The sequence below is a fragment of the Terrapene carolina genome, unplaced genomic scaffold, assembly GCF_002925995.2.
Source record: "Terrapene carolina triunguis isolate 2854851 unplaced genomic scaffold, T_m_triunguis-2.0 Scaffold66, whole genome shotgun sequence".
NCBI classification, from domain to species: Eukaryota; Metazoa; Chordata; order Testudines; family Emydidae; genus Terrapene; species Terrapene triunguis.
Genome location: NW_020664417.1, coordinates 16298326 through 16317184, shown reverse-complemented (window position 1 = coordinate 16317184; position 18859 = coordinate 16298326). Strand labels below are relative to the sequence as shown.

General features: G+C 41.1%; 1 protein-coding gene across 1 annotated transcript in view; it reads left to right on the top strand.

The window, feature by feature from the left end:
* Positions 1 to 18859, top strand: part of RNF150 (ring finger protein 150) — a 192786-nt gene that overhangs the window by 74158 nt on the left and 99769 nt on the right. The window lies entirely within an intron of this gene.

The following is an 18859-nucleotide window of genomic DNA, read 5'->3' as shown; positions in this document are numbered from 1 at the left end:
TGTCATCTGCAAACTGTGCCATCTCACTTTTTACCCCTTTCTCCAGATCATTTATGAATAAGTTGAATAGGATCGGTCCGAGGAATGACCCTTGGGGAACACCACTAGTTACCCCTCTCCATTCTGAAAATTTACCATTTATTCCTACCCTTTGTTCCCTGTCTTTTAACCAGTTCTCAATCCATGAAAGGATCTTCCCTCTTATCCCATGACAACTTAATTTACGTAAGAGCCTTTGGTGAGGGACCTTGTCAAAGGCTTTCTGAAAATCCAAGTACACTATGTCCACTGGATCCCCCTTGTCCATGTGTTTGTTTGACTCCTTCAAAGAACTCTAATAGATTAGTAAGACATGATTTCCCTTTTCAGAAACCATGTTGACTTTTGTCCAACAATTTATGTTCTTCTATGTGTCTGACAATTTTATTCTTTATGATTGTTTCAACTAATTTTCCCAGTACTGACGTTAGACTTACCAGTCTGTAATTGCCGGGATCACCTCTAGAGCCCTTTTTAAATATTGGTGTCACATTAGCTATCTTCTAGTCATTGGGTACAGAAGCCAATTTAAAGGACAGGTTACAAACCATAGTTGTTAGTTCCGCAACTTCACATTTGAGTTCTTTCAGAACTCTTGGGTGAATGCCATCTGGTCTCGGTGACTTGTTACTGTTAATTTTATCAATTAATTCCAAAACCTCCTCTAGTGGCACCTCAATCTGTGACAATTCCTCAGATTTGTCACCTACAAAAGCTGGCTCAGGTTTGGGAATCTCCCTAACATCCTTAGCCGTGAAGACTGAAGCAAAGAATTCATTTAGTTTCTCCGAAACGACTTTATCATCTTTAAGTGCTCCTTTTGTATCTCGATCGTCCAGGGGCCCCACTGGTTGTTTAGCAGGCTTCCTGCTTCTGATGTACTTAAAAAACCATTTTATTACCTTTTGAGTTTTTGGCTAGCTGTTCTTCAAACTCCTTTTTGGCTTTTCTTATTACATTTTTACACTTAATTTGGCAGTGTTTATGCTCCTTTCTGTTTACCTCACTAGAGTTTGGCTTCCACTTTTTAAAAGATGCCTTTTTATCTCTCACTGCTTCTTTTACATGGTTGTTAAGCCACCGTGGCTCTTTTTTAGTTCTTTTACTGTGTTTTTTAATTTGGGGTATACATTTAAGTTGGGCCTCTATTATGGTGTCTTTGAAAAGTGTCCATGCAGCTTGCAGGGATTTCACTCTAGTCACCGTACCTTTTAATTTCTGTTTAACTAACCTCCTCATTTTTGCATAGTTCCCCTTTCTGAAGTTAAATGCCACAGTGTTGGGCTGTTGAGGTGTGCTTCCCACCACAGGAATGTTAAGTTATTATATTATGGTCACTATTTTCAAGCGGTCCTGTTATAGTTACCTCTTGGACCAGATCCTCCACTCCACTCAGGACTAAATCAAGAATTGCCTCTCCCTTTGTGGGTTCCTGTACCAGCTGCTCCAAGAAGCAGTCATTTAAAGTATCGAGAAATTTTGTCTCTGCATTTCGTCCTGAGGTGTCATGTTCCCAGTCAATATGGGGATAATTGAAATCCCCCACTATTATTGAGTTCTTTATTTTGATAGTCTCTCTAATCTCCCTTAGCATTTCATTGTCACTATCATTGTCCTGGTCAGGTGGTCAATAATAGATCCCTAATGTTATATTCTTATTAGAGCATGAAATTACTATCCATAGAGATTCTATGGAACATGTGGATTCACTTAAGATTTTTACTTAATTTGATTCTACATTTTCTTTCACATATAGTGCCCCTCCCCTCCCCCCCCCCCCACGACCTGTTCTGTCCTTCTGATATATTTTGTAACCAGGAATGATTGTGTCCCATTGATTGTCCTCATTCCACCAGGTTTCTGTGATGCCTATTATATCAATATCCTCCTTTAACACGAGGCACTCTAGTTCACCCATCTTATTATTTAGACTTCTAGCATTTGTGTACAAGAACTTTAATAATTTGTCACTGTTTATTTGTCTGCCCTTTTCTGATGTTTTTCTTGTCTGATCTGGTCCCTACTTTATCCTTTTCCGTCCTCTCCTCCTGGCTAAAACCTAGAGAATCTCTATCAATAGACTCTCCTCTAAGAGAAGTCTCTGTCCGATCCACGTGCTCCTCTGCAGCAGTCGGCTTTCTCCTATCTCTTTGTTTAAAAACTGCTCTGCAACCTTTTTAATGTTAAGTGCCAGCAGTCTGGTTCCACTTTGGTTTAGGCGGAGACTATCCCTCGTGTGTAGGCTCCCCCATCCCAGAAGTTTCCCCAGTTCCTAATGAATCTAAACCCCTCCTCTCTACACCATCGTCTCATCCATGCATTGAGACTCTGAAGCTCCGTCTGCCTACTTGGCCCTGTGCGTGGAACTGGAAGCATTTCTGAGAATGCCACCATAGAGGTCTTGGATTTCAGTCTCTTCCCTAGCAGCCTAAATTTGGCCTCCAGGACTTCTCTCCTACCCTTCCCCATGTCATTGGTAACTACAGTATGTCTTCAACCTGCCTTTTTCCTTGTGTTGTTTCATGTTTCTTTGAAATCATTCTATTCTAAACCACGTCATCTATTGAAGAAGAAGCTAAGTTTCCAAATTAAATGTGGAAATAGCCTCTTGTCCTTGGGGGTAAGGCTCTTTGTCAACAAACAATTTAGTGAAATCCTGCAGGCTTTACAAATGTACAGGTCCCTTGTAAGATGAAGCGATCCTCTTTAAGAGCTCATCTACCAGAGAAACTCCATTTTCAAAGCAGACAGCATCAGGAAGAGTTTTGGCATTTTTTTAATTGTTTCAGAACTGATTAGAAACTTTCAGCTAAAAGTCTCAGAAATCAAACACACCAACAAAAAATAGATGCATAGGTTGTCCTATGGCTTTAGTTCTTGTATTGCTTTTCCCAGAGAAGAGATCCTAAAATTGCAAATACAGGGAAACCTCGCTATAATGCGCCCCGCGATAATGCGAATTCGGATATAGTGCGATCATAAGGTGGCTCCCGCCGCCCCAAGCGCGCAAAAAAAAAAAAAAAAAGGAACGTGCCTTCCCCACTGCCTCTTCCCCCTTACCTCTGCTTCTCCTTTCGGCGGGAAGAGCCATTCTCCTCCCCAGCTGCTCCTCACTCTTCCTCTGCCCCTTGCACATCTCCCCTGCTCGCTGCCCAAGAGAAATTGACTGGCTTGAAATGGTAAACTTTTCGTAACCCCACTATACCGCGACCCCGCATTTATCGCGATCGAATTTTTTGGACACCAATCATCGCGTTATAGCGGGGTTTCACTGTATGTCCAATCCTGCAACAGATACTACCACATGTAGGCCCTGATCCTGGAAAGATTTCATACACATGCTTAATTGTAATTTCATGATAGTCCCATTGATTTTAATGGCTCTGCTCATGGCAGTAAACATATGCTTGGTAGTATTTAAGGATTGAGTTCCATGCGTGGTAGCTGCTTTCTTTTGTTTTACTAACCTGTAACTGTTTCTTCTCCTCACCTGTTCCTTTATTTGCCTTATATTTTTTTTGCCTGTCCCCTTCTTAAAGAAATAAACTAATAGGCTTCTGCATCTGAACACATTATGATAGGTAACAATGTTGGAGAAATCCACTGGCTATGCATACTTGAAATCTCCTTTCTGCTTTTGGGGACTGACCTGCTAGTTTTGTTCAGTCTGGTATTAGTTTCTAAGAAGAGAGGTCCTAATTATGGGGGGCGAAGTCTGTAACAGTATTGGCTTTGTGCCTGTCTGTCTGATACAGGTGTTTTGATGTTTTAATTTAGTTTGTCTTAACCAAGAACACTTTGGAAACCTGACAAAAGAGAACACTGAGATGCCTCACCACCCCCCTCCAAGTATTAAGCCTGACAGGAGTCCAGATTCTTTTACTCTAAAGAATTATTTTGGAAGAAAAATCAAAACTACACATAAAATAGATTGTGAGATTTATTTTGATGAAAACTTTTTGTGCACCCTGGTATAAACTAACTTCAAGGTTCCAAAATAAGGTTTTGAAGTCTTGTCTTCTTCCGCACAATCTCCCCAAATCTTGGGCTTTTGTGACTCACTTCAGAATTGAAGATGATTCCACTGAGGATTTTTATTTCTCTTAAGTCACATGCAGCCATTCAGTTTTTAAGGTCAGTAATTGTAATTTCTAGGGAAAGTGGTTGGAATTTCTAATACAAGTAAGCTACAATCAAGTTATGGTTGTATCCCATTACACATTGCTTTGGGTTTTATTTTTTCCTGCTGAAGAAGGTTATTTCTTACTCATATTATGTGCTCTCTGATGTTTACAAATATACTAGTGGAGGAGCTTACTCTAAACTGTCCTTTCTTCTTTGTTGATTTATGGCTCATGCTTGCTCAATAGTCTCAGTTCATACTAGATACCAGATGCAAATATTTATTTCCCTGCAACTAGAACATAAAGTAATGAAACATTGTAACACTCACTCCTTCCCTGTGTGTGTTAGGGTTGCCAATCCTCCAGGATTGTCATGTGATGAGAGACTTCCAGGAATACGTCCAACCAGAACTGGCAATCCTAGTGTATGTGTTGCATTTCTTATTGTATCAGTTGCAGGTGGTGGCCATCATAGTAAAGGCTGCAGAACAGCTTCCAATGGAGTTCTGTGTTTACATGATCATGAGTTTCCAAAGGGGGTACTTTTTGAGCTGACATTACCCATGCTTTCTCTCAGTTCAGAGACTAATTGATTTTGGAAAATTTGAACAATGTCCCTTTTAGCCATTTTTTAGATGTCGAAAACTGAAAAGTACTTTTCCCAGCATAAAACCAACAATAATAATTTCTAATAGTTCTTCTGAGCAGGGCTAGAGAAAAATTGCTAATGTTTGAAATGTCATGTACCTGGTCACCAATGAGAACTAAGCCATTGTTTGGTCGGGGGGGAAGAGGGGAGGAAAGGTTTTACTTTACCAACATGACAAATCTTTGATAACTGCAGATCATGTTCAGTAGAAAAATTTCCTGTTATGAAATCATTGGGAGGTGAACTATCTCCAATTCAACAGGTTAATCGTTAATATTTGGAGGATTTTCTTGCCATGCTGTATTAGGCGGAGAACATCACCAGACAGACATTTAAATTGTTTTATTTAACTAAAACAACAACATTATGTATTCTGTATTTTTTTCTTCAACAGCAAACATATAATATTTTAACAAAACTAACTAAATTCAAAAATTCATATGCTTAACATTCAAGTTTTTTAAAATCAGGCTTGTTTTTGTTAAAAAAAATTTTAACTAAAATATTTAAATGAAATATTAAAAAAAAAAATTAAATCGACTGTGTCAGCCAAGTCAACATGAGAAACTTAAAATATTGGCTTCTGCAGCTAACTCAGTCATCTTCACCTTCATTTTCCTGTTTGTTCATAACCTGGAAAAGAAAAACAAGCTTTCCTGCTTTTTCAGGTCCCAAACGATTTCTCAATTTGGAATGAATTAGTCTAATGGAAGAAAATATTTTTTCTACACTGGCAGAAGAAGCTACTGCTGTTAAAAGTGAGATTATCACTTCAACAGTCTCTGAATCCAAGTGCTTAAGTGATTTTTCCACCAGTTCACTGGTCTGACTTTCTTTAAAACATCAGCAAACATATATTTCTTGAATGGTTCACCCTTAGATCTGAAGTTTATTATAGTTGGCGTTATGGAGGGATGATTGCTGGATGTCCATGTCATAGCCAACTCCTCCTCTTCAGCAGGTAAGGTTTGACCCTGGTACCGAGTATTGAGAATATTAGCAAGAAAATGAGCTGGAGATGAGCTTGTCCCATTCATTTTCTTAATACTTGTAATTTAACTCTGTCATGCATATTTCTCTTTTTAAGATCTCACTCAGTTCCTTCCAAATTTCAACAGCGTCAGCAATAAAACAGCTATTTCCCTGCATTTTGTGCAAGGCTACAGAAATAGGCTTCAGGGTACTCATCATGTGTTCAACATTTCTCTTAAACCCAATGTTGAGAACTTTGGCTGTGACAATGCCATCTATTTTTTCATGATTTTGTTCACAAACTGTCATCAGATTAGGCCAGTTCTTGATATAGTGCTCAAAACAGTCCACTCCTGAGTTCCATCGCTCACCTTGTGGGAGAGTTAGCCTGGTTCCTCCCACTTTTTTTCAGATCAGCTGCTGCAAAGTGGTTGTTACGGAAGTATTTTGCAATTTCAACAACATTAGCCTTTATTTCTGGAACACTGAAGTCTTTGGCTAGGAGGTGCATCAAATGAGCACTGCAGCCGTATGTTATTAGCTTGGGACTCTCTTCTAAATAATTTCTTCTCATCTTGGATACATCTGCAGCATTGTCTGTGACCAAGCTGCGTACTAGACATTTGAATATTTTTTTCACAATTTGTTATAACTTTTACTGTTACTTCTTGTAGGTATTCTGCGGTGTGTGCATTTTCTGATGTATCAATTGTTTCTGTCAGGAAGATATTCCCTTCTGTTGTCACACAAGCACATACAACAGGATCATTGTGAACATTGCTCCACCCATTAAGACTCAGGTTAACAATTTCACCCTCTAGACCTTTTGCACACGGCTCAATTTCTCTTTCATACGCTTTATCCAGCAATTTGCCTGCGACATCTGCTCTGAGTGGACTGTATTCTGGCCTTAATGACCGAACCATGTTAATGAAGTGTAGGTTCTCAATCGTACGGAAAGGCGAGTTTGTTGCATAAACAAACCAAGCACTTTTTTCATCAATTACCTCTTTTTATAATCTGCTGGTTCTTATCACAAATTTATCTATGGTTGTTTCTGGATGATGGAGATTTTTTTGTTCTTTTTGCTACAGGTGATATACTGTGGCTATGTGACATACATGATGTGACTGAAACATTATCATTGGCAGAACTCCAAACTATAGAAAATGATGGTGATCTTGAAGGTGGATAGTCTTCAGAATCCTGTATGTTGAGGATGGATTCTCCTAAACAAAATAAGTCAATGCAGTTATTTAATTATTATTACCATAGTGCTCATTTAGTATTACTCATTGCATTCACTGACACTCAGTACTACTTTAAAGGTGAAATTGTTAAAGGAAGATCTGCCTATTTCAGCTATTCATTTTTGATCCCAACTGCATCTAAAATGCTAGTACCATAGAGTAACAACTATATTTTTTGCTCAAGCATGAGAATTCAAGAATAGTCCAGAAGGAAGACAGGCAGTCCTTAAGAAAGAAGTATGAAATAAAAAAGTTTACCAACTTAATTAAAACTATCTTTAGATAGGTTTTTATAAAAAAAAAAATCAGATTTATTTTTATTTATTTATTTATTTTTTTTTAAATCATTGATTTTTATCCACCCTGGTCGTGGAAGGCCTGATTCTGCCACATTTCATGCTGAGTAGCACCTTACTCTGCAAACCTGCTCACAGAGCAAGGGACTACTCAGCATGAATACATGAGGCAGAATCAGGCCTGGGCTTTGAATTGAAATCTATGTTCTCTCTGGATGTAACCTTATAATTTAAAATGGAGACTAATCATTTGATAATCTTTCATCCTACATCAAAGGCTTTTGCACGAATAGCATTTGTTTCTGAAAAAGATAATTAGGCCATCTATTCAAATGCAATCTTACTGTAGAGAGGTACATCAAATATGTTGGTACTGGCTGAGGAACCTGTTCAAAGAACAGGTATATTGACAATGGCTAAATTATGATGACATCAAGGTCATCCATCAAATGCATAATCAAATTACAAATCTAGGGAAATTTTTTTCTGCCAGGTATGTGCTTTGGCTCCTAATAGTCGAGAAAGAATTCGTATCTAACAATTCATACCTTTAATCAAAATCCCCAAACTTTATTGTAAGAGGATTAAAAAGTAAAATAAAAAAATCATATTTTAAATGGAGCATTTTTAGAAAGTTTAATATAAAATAATACACAACAGTGGGATAGAGTTTTCATCACTTCGTATCTCTCAAACGCCTTCACAAACAGATGTTATATTTATATAGCCAGCCTCCATTACCATGGTATCTATTAATATCTGAGATTAACAAAGCTTCATTGATCATTTTAACCAAAGTTTATGTGCACACCTCACTTTTTTCTCTCACCCCATCTGTCATTATTTATTATACAGGATATGAAAGAAGATGGGAAATAATTTGTACCAGCTACCGGTGTCTGGTTTAAAATCCATGCACTACTTCATTTTAGTTGCCACAAGTAAAATATGAGGGAAAGTGAAGTGATCTGTTTTTTTAGTATCCTCTGCATCTAATATTGGGTCATAAATGGATTTTGTATTCCCTTTTTTTTTATGAACTTGTCTAGTAACAACTGAAGGTAAAACATAAAATTCTTCATTCACAGCTAAAATATTGTCTTAGAGTAGCAGTCTGTTACTTTGTTGCTGGTCCCCACCCCCTCACACTTTCTGGCAAGACCCCCATTTTGTTTTTCCTTTCCTGTGATAGTGGCACTCAACATTTTGCTGTGCCAGTGTACCACTTATAACTGATGCAATGAGTCAGTCTCAAAATCCGTTACTGGGCATAGAATTATATTTAAAATCTGTATATTTTTAGTGTGTTAAACTATATGTAGTTTTGGTACTCCATTTTGCAAATTGTCAATCATTGCCATTTCTTCAGATTGTCAGGGCAGTGTTGATATTAAACTGTTACTGTCCATGCTGTTCCTTTTCTGCATCTAAACAGAAGACCTAATTCTTTTTGGCTGGCAATCTGGTACCTTTCAGACTACTATTTATTTGAGACAGTGTTAAAAATAACAATTCTTTGTCATGTCTTGTATAGTAATTAAAAGACGTTTTAATGGCTATTTGCAAAGAAAAAGAGATTCAGAGCCTCGGCAATTAACTGATTTTTATAGTGTGGTGTAAACAAAAAGGCACTTTACTGTGTAGGAAGTGAAGAGTTATATGCAGTAGGAGAGCAAGGGGCGTTGCCCTATATTTGGTGTATCCTTCGTTTTATAAATCACTTTTTGTGCGCAGTAAAAAAAAAAAAAGAAGAAAAGACTTTGTCTTGAGTATATTTGAGAGATTTTGAAGTTTGTGTGCTGATATTTAAAGATGAGCAACCATAGTAAACCTTGAGGACCTCGAGCCAAAATTGAAGGTGGTTTTTTTTTTTTCTCCAAACAACGACGTTATTTTGAACTCACTTTTAAAATCTAGTCTAGGCCCCTCTTGTACATTTGGTTCCGTTGCGTATAGTCTGTTCTTTCTACTTGAGATGGATCAAACTGCAAAGTTTAGCAGTGTTCAGCTACAAGGTTTTGTTCAGATCTAAATCTACTTGTAAGTTGTTACAGGTTCCAAACTCGTTGGATATCTGAGGGAGTTTTGCAGGCAGGTATGAAAGACTATATACATGAGCAAATCCGTCAGACAAAAAAATATTCTGTAATGGAAGAAACACTGTAGTCAGTGAGTCTGATTCTTCTCCCTCCAAAGTCCATCATTTTATTCCAAGAGGAGCAAGATCTGGCCCAATGCTGTATAGAACCAATTTTCCCACTAACTTTGGAAATAAATATTTGTGTTAAAGATTAGCATATTAAATTGATAGTTTTCTATTAGTATATGAGCTTTGCTTAAAATAATCAACCTTCTTTACTTGGGATGATGTATTGTCACTGCTAGAAAAAATATGAAATGGGGTAAGGTGACCTGGGATAATGGGGGGGGGGTTGTAGTGTGTTTAAATTTAAAGTACCATTTTATTGTCTGCAATAATCCCAGTAGTACTAAGACTGCATTTCTAAATACTAAAAGGCTTTACAGTGAAAATGATTTACAGAATCCCAGACAAAACTTGCTTATAAAAGGAGACCTTTGGCAGTACGTTGCCAGTACAAAAAAAATTACTGTTTTCAGTGCTATATTTGTGACAGTATAATTAACGTCTCCTTTAAGTGCAAGCTCTGAAACAGTATAACTTCACTGAGTATTGTCTGTAATAATTGTGGCAAAAGGCCAACATTTGCCAAGTAAGTGAGGTGGGTATGCTTGTTTGGTTTTTTTGTCTTTTAGTGATAATCTGTTGGCTAAATCAAGTAGCATTGGTTGACTGACTAAACCATTCAAATATTTTTGAGACAAGCATATAGCAATTTTCTTAAAGCAGTATAAGAAACATCTGGCTAAATGACTGAACACAATTTTAGCCATGAATATCCTGGATTAGTGGTCAAGAATTCTGACTAATACCAACCACTAATGAATACCAAATGTGTGCCTGTTAGTCTTTTTTTCACATTCCATCAGTGATGTTTTGATGGACAATTGCACAGATTCCAGGACAGTGTATGATTTATCCTGCAGCCTATTTTTCAATCCTTGTTTCTCAATGCTGTGTACATGATGTACAGAGCAGGATGTCAACATTATATCAGTCAGTAGGCTAGTGGCCCCACATATGCTGTAAATCAATTCTCTAAACCTTACCTAAAACTGCCTGGTTGTGTTTACTGTTCTATGCTAGTTAACATTGTCAAATAAAAATGTGCAAGCATTTCGGAGACTATATACCATGATGTACTAAGAGATGGGCAGCAGATTTTTTTTTTCAGATGAATAGTTTATTTGCTGAAAAATTCACTTTCAGGTTGACCGCAACTGATTGCAAATTTGACATAAATTCACTAAATAATTCCTGCCAAAAATATATATTTTTTTTAAATTTGGCTAGATTCACAAGGGAACTTTGGTGCCATTTGAGGAGGTGATGCCCCCTCATGCCCAGTCTAAACCAATAAATCCTCCATAAGGTCTGAAATGTAGTATGGAGTCCAAGATGTTACTTTTATAATAAACCTTCCAAATATTCTTGTATGGATTGACTTTCTTTTTTATGTGCATGAATGTAGTTGATATGCCAGCATTATCTTTAGGAGTACTTTATATATGGTTATAAAATATTGAAAGTGTCATGGTAATCATCTTTTTTCTAAAGGTTGAATAAAACAAAGATTTTAATACCTTTACAAATTAACAAAGAGAAATTGAGGAGGAGCAAATTTAGTAACTAGTTTTTGAAAGGCTAGTGTAATCCTATGTCTTTTCAGCATGGCCCTCTCCAGCAGCTCTGGAAAAGGAGCAGCTGCTGTAGGCATTGTTTCCTGCCTCTTTACTAGAAGGTGCTTTATAATTTAAATGGCTTCTTTTAAAGAAAAGATCTTTTTAAGTCCACAGCTGCCATTTATATAGACTAAATGCCAAGAAATTAAATAAACTCCTTAAAAGACCAAAAAAAGGGAGAATAAAGTTAACTGATGTATAGCTACTCCAGTTAGCAACATGAAAAATTCTAGGGGTATATTGGAGTCTGTATCATTGTCTTAAACAACCAACATTATTTTGTTCTTCTGTTAAAATAAACTAGAGTCGTACCTTCCATTTTGATTTACTATTTTTTTTAAATCTCATCACAATTTAAGGTACAGTATATTCTTCTGTGTGCTCTTTGCATCTTTTTGAAAAGTATGGTGATAGCATATGAAACCTGTTTGCATTTTTTATGGGGAGGTGGAGTTTGAGAAGAGCTTTAGTATGCAGGTTCTGAAAACAACACGAAGAACTTAATATTCAGCCTTCCCATTCATGACTCTTATTGGTGTGTGCTTTTATCAGAATAAAGTATGGCTGGTGGGGGAGGTTGTTTTTTAAATCAGATTACCTAACAGTTAATCTGTTTTGTTGGTGTGTTCAGGAAGGGCGCTGAGCTGCAGCAGCTCATTCAGGAACAGATTCTGAGGGGGGTGGAAATCACTTTTGAGAGCAAGCTGTTTCAATCAAATGCCTTCCTTTTACTGATTTGTAGGATTAAATTTCAGATGGTTGCCTATGGAACCTGGCATTAACAGGTGATGCCTTCATCACATTCGCTAGCTCTTCTCCTCAAATTCCCTTTTGAAAAGAAAACAGAATTGAAAAATAACCTAGGTAGGCTGCTTTTGATAAACTGTGGTTCTGTGATTACTCCTCACCACCTTTTCAGTAATGTCCAACCCTTGTATGTATGACTTTAAAAAAACAACCCTCTCTTATGAGTTTTCCCTCTTACTGCATACTAGATAATTCCGAAATGAGCTGGTGCTCATAAATGTTGCTTTTAGCTTCCTACTTTAAGAAAATAAAAAAACAAATAATTACTTCTAACAGTGCAAATTCAGGCCACAAAGCAAATCCATCCCAAATAAAAGGGGAATACCAAACTTCAGTTTAGCACTGTTCATTGCATTGTCTTCCTCTTATTTCAGTCAAGTCCATTCCTATCGCTTGTTGCAATAAGTGGTAGATCATGATACGATATAACATCCACAAAGCACATGTTGGTTTGAATGTCAGTACCAGTGAATGAATAATGCAAGTTTGTTGTAGACATCTTTTGTTACCAAAATAGAGGACAAGGAAGACTCAAGGGATGGGTATAGTTGATGTTGAGTGAACCTGTAATGGTCTAAATGCTATTAGTCTCTCCTCCCCCATTTTATTTATTATTTTGTATTGCAGTAGCATCTAGGGGGCCCATCAGTTTCAGGGTAACTGCACCTGTATTCCTCCTCTATGGTCTCTCAAGGGCACCCACTTAAGGTTTCTGGCTCCCAGCCATGACTTGTTCCAGCTGGAGACCTGTGTCTCTCCCTCCTGACCTGGATGTTCAGGTTGCATAGGTCCCTGCCTTGCAATGTGATATCCCCAGCAAGCCAGTCTCCCTAAAGGCATGTGCTCTGCTTTCTATCAGGATGTATCTACACTGCAATGTAAGCTCAGGCCTAACCTCCTTCTGTTGACACACACATTGCACTAACCCAGGACTCAAACCTAGGGTCTCAGGACTCTGTGAGGGTGCAGGGTCTGAGCCCAGGTCAAACCTTGACTCAGGGTTCAAACCCTATTGCTTTATAGTGTAGATGCAGCCCCAGCCCCACTTGACTCACATCCTGGGAGTCTTCCAAAAAGTATCCCACAATCCCATGGGCCAACTTCCTTTGACCTCTTTATCCCACGAATCTTCAATCTACCCTATTGAAAATGGAAGTAACCATCCTTGGTGTGGTGCAGCAGCTCAGTAAATCAGCGTTAATCTTTCCATTGTTTTCGGATGACTGAACTGCAAACACACCGTCTGAGAGCCTTCCAGGTTTGCAATGGAGACTGAACAGAACAAGCCTTTTGCAAAGCATGCTGCTTCACAGTCATGGGAGCACAGACTGGTGTTGTAAATCTCTGGTGCGAGGCCAGCAAAACTATATGGACTTTAGTAAGAGTACCAGGAAGACCACATACTTTGCAAATTTACTGGGCTAGCAACCAGTGCAGGGAGCAGATTAAGCAGCTCAAGAGCGGGTACTGAAAAACAAGGGACCAGAACTGCACCTTAAACAACTTGCCAAAATCATGCCCATTTTATGAAGAGTTTGACTGGGTGCTGGACAATGCACCCAGCATGGAGACAACTGTAGTGTATGATGACGGGGTTGCTGGGATGGTGCCCTACTGATCCCAGAATCCAGCAGGGGGACTGATGGGAGCCAGCAGGAGGCCCTGAGTGAGGACAGTGAAGTCACTCTGTTGCTGAAACTGGTTCCAGAGTAGGCTTTGGAGCAGGAGCATCAGCAGCACATTCTGGGGCCATAGGCACGGGAGCTGATGCATCTCCCTAGGAACAGCCCACTGCGGAGCCTCAGCAGACACAGATGGGACAGAAGCTGCCCCTAAGCCCGGTAAGTTTGTGGCGCCATTTGAATGTTGATAATACAGTAATAGGAGGGATTTCCACTCTGTGAACCAATGCAAGAGTTACGAGAAGCCCCAGTTAGCAGTGTGTATCTGCTAATGGTGGACTGCATTCCAGCAGCATAGCTTCCCCCTGCCCTGCCACATGAAGTTCAAACAGGTGACCAGGACCTGCAAACAATAAAAACACCTTCAAAGTGTATTTTTTATGAGAAAGGCACAGATTTTGCTAAGGCCATTCCTGTTCCTTAAAAATAATAACCTTACATTGCCATGCCTGTAAGTATGCCACTCTGTAACCAATCTATGGTCTATCCAACCGCCTGGAAACAGTGAACTCTGTTTGAGGAAATGTGTTCCATTCACAAATCTAGTCCATTTCAGTTAGAGGCAATCCATAGGTGACACAATCATTTGCCCCAAATATGCCTGCAATTTGAAATTTTGTCCAGAAATGTGCCAGGGTGGGGAGGGGGAAGGCTGTGGGGTTCTGTGTGTTTGCATGCAGTCATAATAGGTAAGTCACAGGGGAGCTAACACAGCATCTTGTTGATTGCCTCATGAATTCTGTCCCAACACAGTGCTGATAGCTGCAGACTTTTCCTGAATCAGGAACTGCAGACAAGTAGCCACATTTCAGGGGAGGGCATATTTTTCCAGGGCCGCCTCAGTAGCTGATCAGCCCACGCCACTCATAGACATGCTGTTCAGTCACTGTATGTTTGAATACTTTTGTTGCATAAACTGCATGTTTCTCACCAGCTGCTTGGACTAACATCTCCCTTTGCCTGTTGGGCACTACAAGAACCATTACGCCCTCGAAAATGTGGAAGGCTTGAAATCCTAAAAAAATATTTGTAGCACAGCCATTGATGGCAGTCCCTGCCTCCCCCCAAACCCAAGTAATTCTGCAATTTTCTACCATCAAAAAAGTATCGTTGCATTTTTAACTTGCCATTGTGCCAGCAGTTCTTTCACTGCGATTAACCAGGCTGTGTCCAGGGAGCTGCAGTATATTGTGAGAATGATACTTCTGAGCACAGAAGTTCAGCTTGAAAAGTATCATTTTATGTCCTTGAAATTCCACAAGAATTTTTTCTGTGCTCCGGCAGTGAGCTAATAACCTTCTGTGTCTTATCCTGCTCCAGATCCCTTGGCCTCTGCTGGCTGCAGTACCTCCACAGCTCACCCCCCACCACAGCAGAAGCTTGGGCCAATGTACTTTCATGGATCGTTCTGAGAGGAAGCGTTTCCGTTATGAGCTTATGGGTGAAGTTCTGGAGAGGACCAACAAGCAAGTCCAGGACCAAAGACAGAGGGACTTGCGGCTAGAGGAGAGGCATGCCATAAGGCAAGAGAAAAGGCTGAGGCTGGCTGAGAAGTGTGAGAACATGGTTTCAGCATGAGAGCAGGCACTTGCTTCACAATTCCTGGAACAGGAATGGCAGCTAAGGGAGGAGGACAGAGCTCAGCAGAAAGAGCTGTTTGAGTGGTTCATATCAGTAAGAGTACTGGCTTCTGCTGCATCCCCCGCACCACAGCCTGAGTCCCCTGTGTGGCACCCCATGCTGCAGTCCAGAAGCAGCTTGGAAGACTCCATGGCTGGGTGGTACCTGCAGTTGGCCCCAGGAGTGGCTGGGCAGGGCAACCTTACCCATTCAGACCTCCATATTGATCCCTTCCCCTGTGGATGCCTCCATCTCCCTCCCCCAGTGCCGCGTAGATGGCAAACGGGGAAAGGAGAACAGGTGGCCAGGGGATGTGCCCATGGTAGGGTGTTTCTGTATTGTATGTGGTTTCACTGTTTGAACTTGTTCATGCATTTTGTTTTTATTTATTTTTTTTCTGTAAGGTTGTGTTGTTACCCGTGTTTTGGCATGGTACTGGCATCTATCCTGCCTGGGAATTGGTGAATGTTGTTCTATTCTAATACATGTTTATAAATAAGCTTTCTTGATTAAATAAACTTTTTCTATCACTGCTTCGCATCATAAGATATGTATTCAAAATAATAAAGGTAAACGCGACATCAGGGACAATTAGGAATTAATATGCAAAAACTATCCCTCAATATAGTTATTTAGCAATTCATACTTCAGTCACTTCCTTACATCAATCCATACTGTGAATAACCCCTCCCCCTCTCTTTCCCATTTCATAGGTGGTCATGTCATTCATAAGTACATTGTATGGCACTAAAATTCCACACCCCTCCCCAAGCACTGAGCCCCCAATAATTGAGCCCCTATACCATCCCCCCCCCCACACACACACACACCCAAGCACATTCCTAGAGGTACTATTCCCCCTCTTCCGTTGGCCCAGGCAAGCCCATAATGTGGGAGCACAAAGCATCCCTGACTTCTGTTGCCCCAGGTGCATCCAGCTCCAGCTGTGGTAGGTGCACTTTCTGGCTGAGGGTTCTGATTCAGTGGCCCCTCGCCATCATAGGTCCATACAGGGGGAAATGGCTCACCTCTGGCTTCACAAAGATTGTGAAGAGCACAGCAAGCCACAGTAATGCAGACAGTATTGATGACATTTGAATCAAAATGGGTCTGTAAACACGAGAGCCTACATAACAACGCAGTAGTACCCTTTGCAGTTTATGGGCTCCTTGAGGAGGGCGATCTGTGAGCCCGTGAGTCCCGTCAATGGCCCAGCAGAGTTTGGAAACCCCCTTCTACCAAAGCCAGCAGTTGCTTCAGCTACTTCTACGCCTGCCACTTTGGGGTAAACCACACACCTGACTGCCCCAGAAACCTCTGCCACCACTTTCCTCAAAGTCGACTTTCCAACACCAATCTGGTTTGCAACAGACCTGTAGCAGTCTGGGGTAGCCAGCTTCCAGGCGGCTATGTAAGCTTCTAGACTGGCAGGGGTGGCCTCATGCATGTGTCTTTATGCTGATGGGCCAGGACAAGCTGCTCACAAAGCTCCAGAAATGTAGCTGCTTCTTCATGCAAAAGTTCTGGTCCCACTGCTGGTCATGCCAGGTCTATATGGTGATGTGAGGGCTGTGAATACTGTATTGCTAGCGGTTACCAGTTACCACAACCACTCTTTCTAAGTAAGCACATTCTTTATTAAGATAAAAGCATTATAGAGAAAACAGATAAACTAGTGGTTCTCAAACTGTCAGTCGGGATCCCAAAGTGGGTCGCAACCTCATTTTAATGGAGTTGCCAGGGCTGACTTAAACTTGCTGGGGCCCAGGGCCAAAGCCCAAGTCCCAGGGCTTCAGCCCTGGGCGGCAGGGCTAAGGTTACAGGTCCCCTGCCTGGGGCTGAAACCCTTGGGCTTTGGCTTTGTCCCCCCAGCCTGGTACAGTGGGGCTTTGGCTTTGCTCCCTCCTCCTCCACCAGGTGGTGGGGCTTGGACTCAGGCTTTGTTCTTCCCTCCTGGGGTCCTGTAGTAATTTTTATTGTTAGAAGGGGGTTGCGGTGCAATGAAGTTTGAGAACCCCTGAGATAAACAATAAACCAGTTTAAACACCTACTAAACACACCAGAGGTCACTCACCAGTCTTATGGGGTCATAGGCCAAAGTTTTTCCAACCCTTCTGCAACAGTTGGGGCTCCCCCTTGGACGGAAGGTCCTGTCCATTTGCTGGATCATAAAGAAGGCCCTGAGTCAGTTTAAACCCAGCTGTGTGATAGCAAAAGTCCTTTTTTAAAATTATTTTTGGTTTTGGTCTGTTGGTATCTTGGAAATCCAGTTGAACCAGTATCTGCAAGCCTCCCCAGGGAGTGGTGGTACCTCTTCAAGTGTTTAAATCCCAAGTGATTCACTTTAATTACCCACCGCTGATTTTGGTTCTTGGGGGAACTGTGATAATCTTCCCTGCTGGACTTGCATACAATCCCTGGCCCGCCGTGATACATAAACTTAATACAATGCGGTCACCAAAGATATTGCATAGGATTGCAATGTCTGTCACCTCCCCAGTCAAGGATCAGGGCCTCGTGTTAGGTGTGTAGTTGAGTTTTGCTACCGTGACGTAAAAAACTGCATCTGCCTTGTCTCTACTAGGATTTCACAGTGAGACAAATCTCTCAAGTTAGCTTGCTTTCTGTTTTAAAAAATCCTTTTTTTTTTTTTTTTTTTTTAAAGTAGACACTGCTCTAACCAATGAACAGCTGGTGCCTGGTGACTTGAAGCCAGTGGACACAAACTATCATGTCCTTCACATGACTAAGAAGCAGATGGCTGAGGGCATTGCAGCCTTTTGGTCCCTTAGCCACTTCTCAGACCTGCCCTATTGAAGCTCATTCCTAGATTACGCCAAGGACTTGAGCACAACTAACAAGCTGTTCTGAAAATCCCATATGACCAAAAGTACGCTGAACCCTGTTGGCAGTTAGCAGCAGGTTTCTTGTACCTGTGTAAGCTTTTGAAAATTCTAGCATCAATCTATTTGGGCCCAGTCTTGGAAAGCCTTAGTCACACAACAAATGACTAAAGACAGTGGCACTATTCAGATGAGGAACTGCTACTTGCTTCAGAATTTAAGGATTGTACTCTTTATTTCAGTTTTCTCACATGTCAGAGGGGACAGGTGGGGGCAAAAAACCTAACTGGCTTCAATAGGGTTACCATATTTCAGCAAGCAAAAAAGAGGACGGGAGGAGCCCCGCCCTAGCCCTGCCCCCGTCCTGCCCTAGCCCCGCCCCACCCCTGCCCCTCCCACTTCCCGCCCCCCTCAAAACCCCCAACCCTCCCCCCCGCTCCTTGTCCCCTGACTGCCCCCTCCTGGGACCCCTGCCCCTAACTGCCCCCCAGGACTCCACCGCCTACCTAAGCCTCCCTGCCTCTTGTCCCCTGACTGCCCCCTCCTGAGACCCTCCCCCCATCCTAACTGGCCCCCTAGGATCCTACCCCCTACCTGTCCCCTGACTGCCCCAACCCTTATCCACACCCCCACCCCCAGACAGACCCCTGGGACTCCCACACCCCATCCAACCACTCCCCACCCCCTGACAGCCCCCCCAGAACTCCTGACCCATCTAAACCCCTCTGCTCCCTGTCCCCTGACTGCTCCGATCC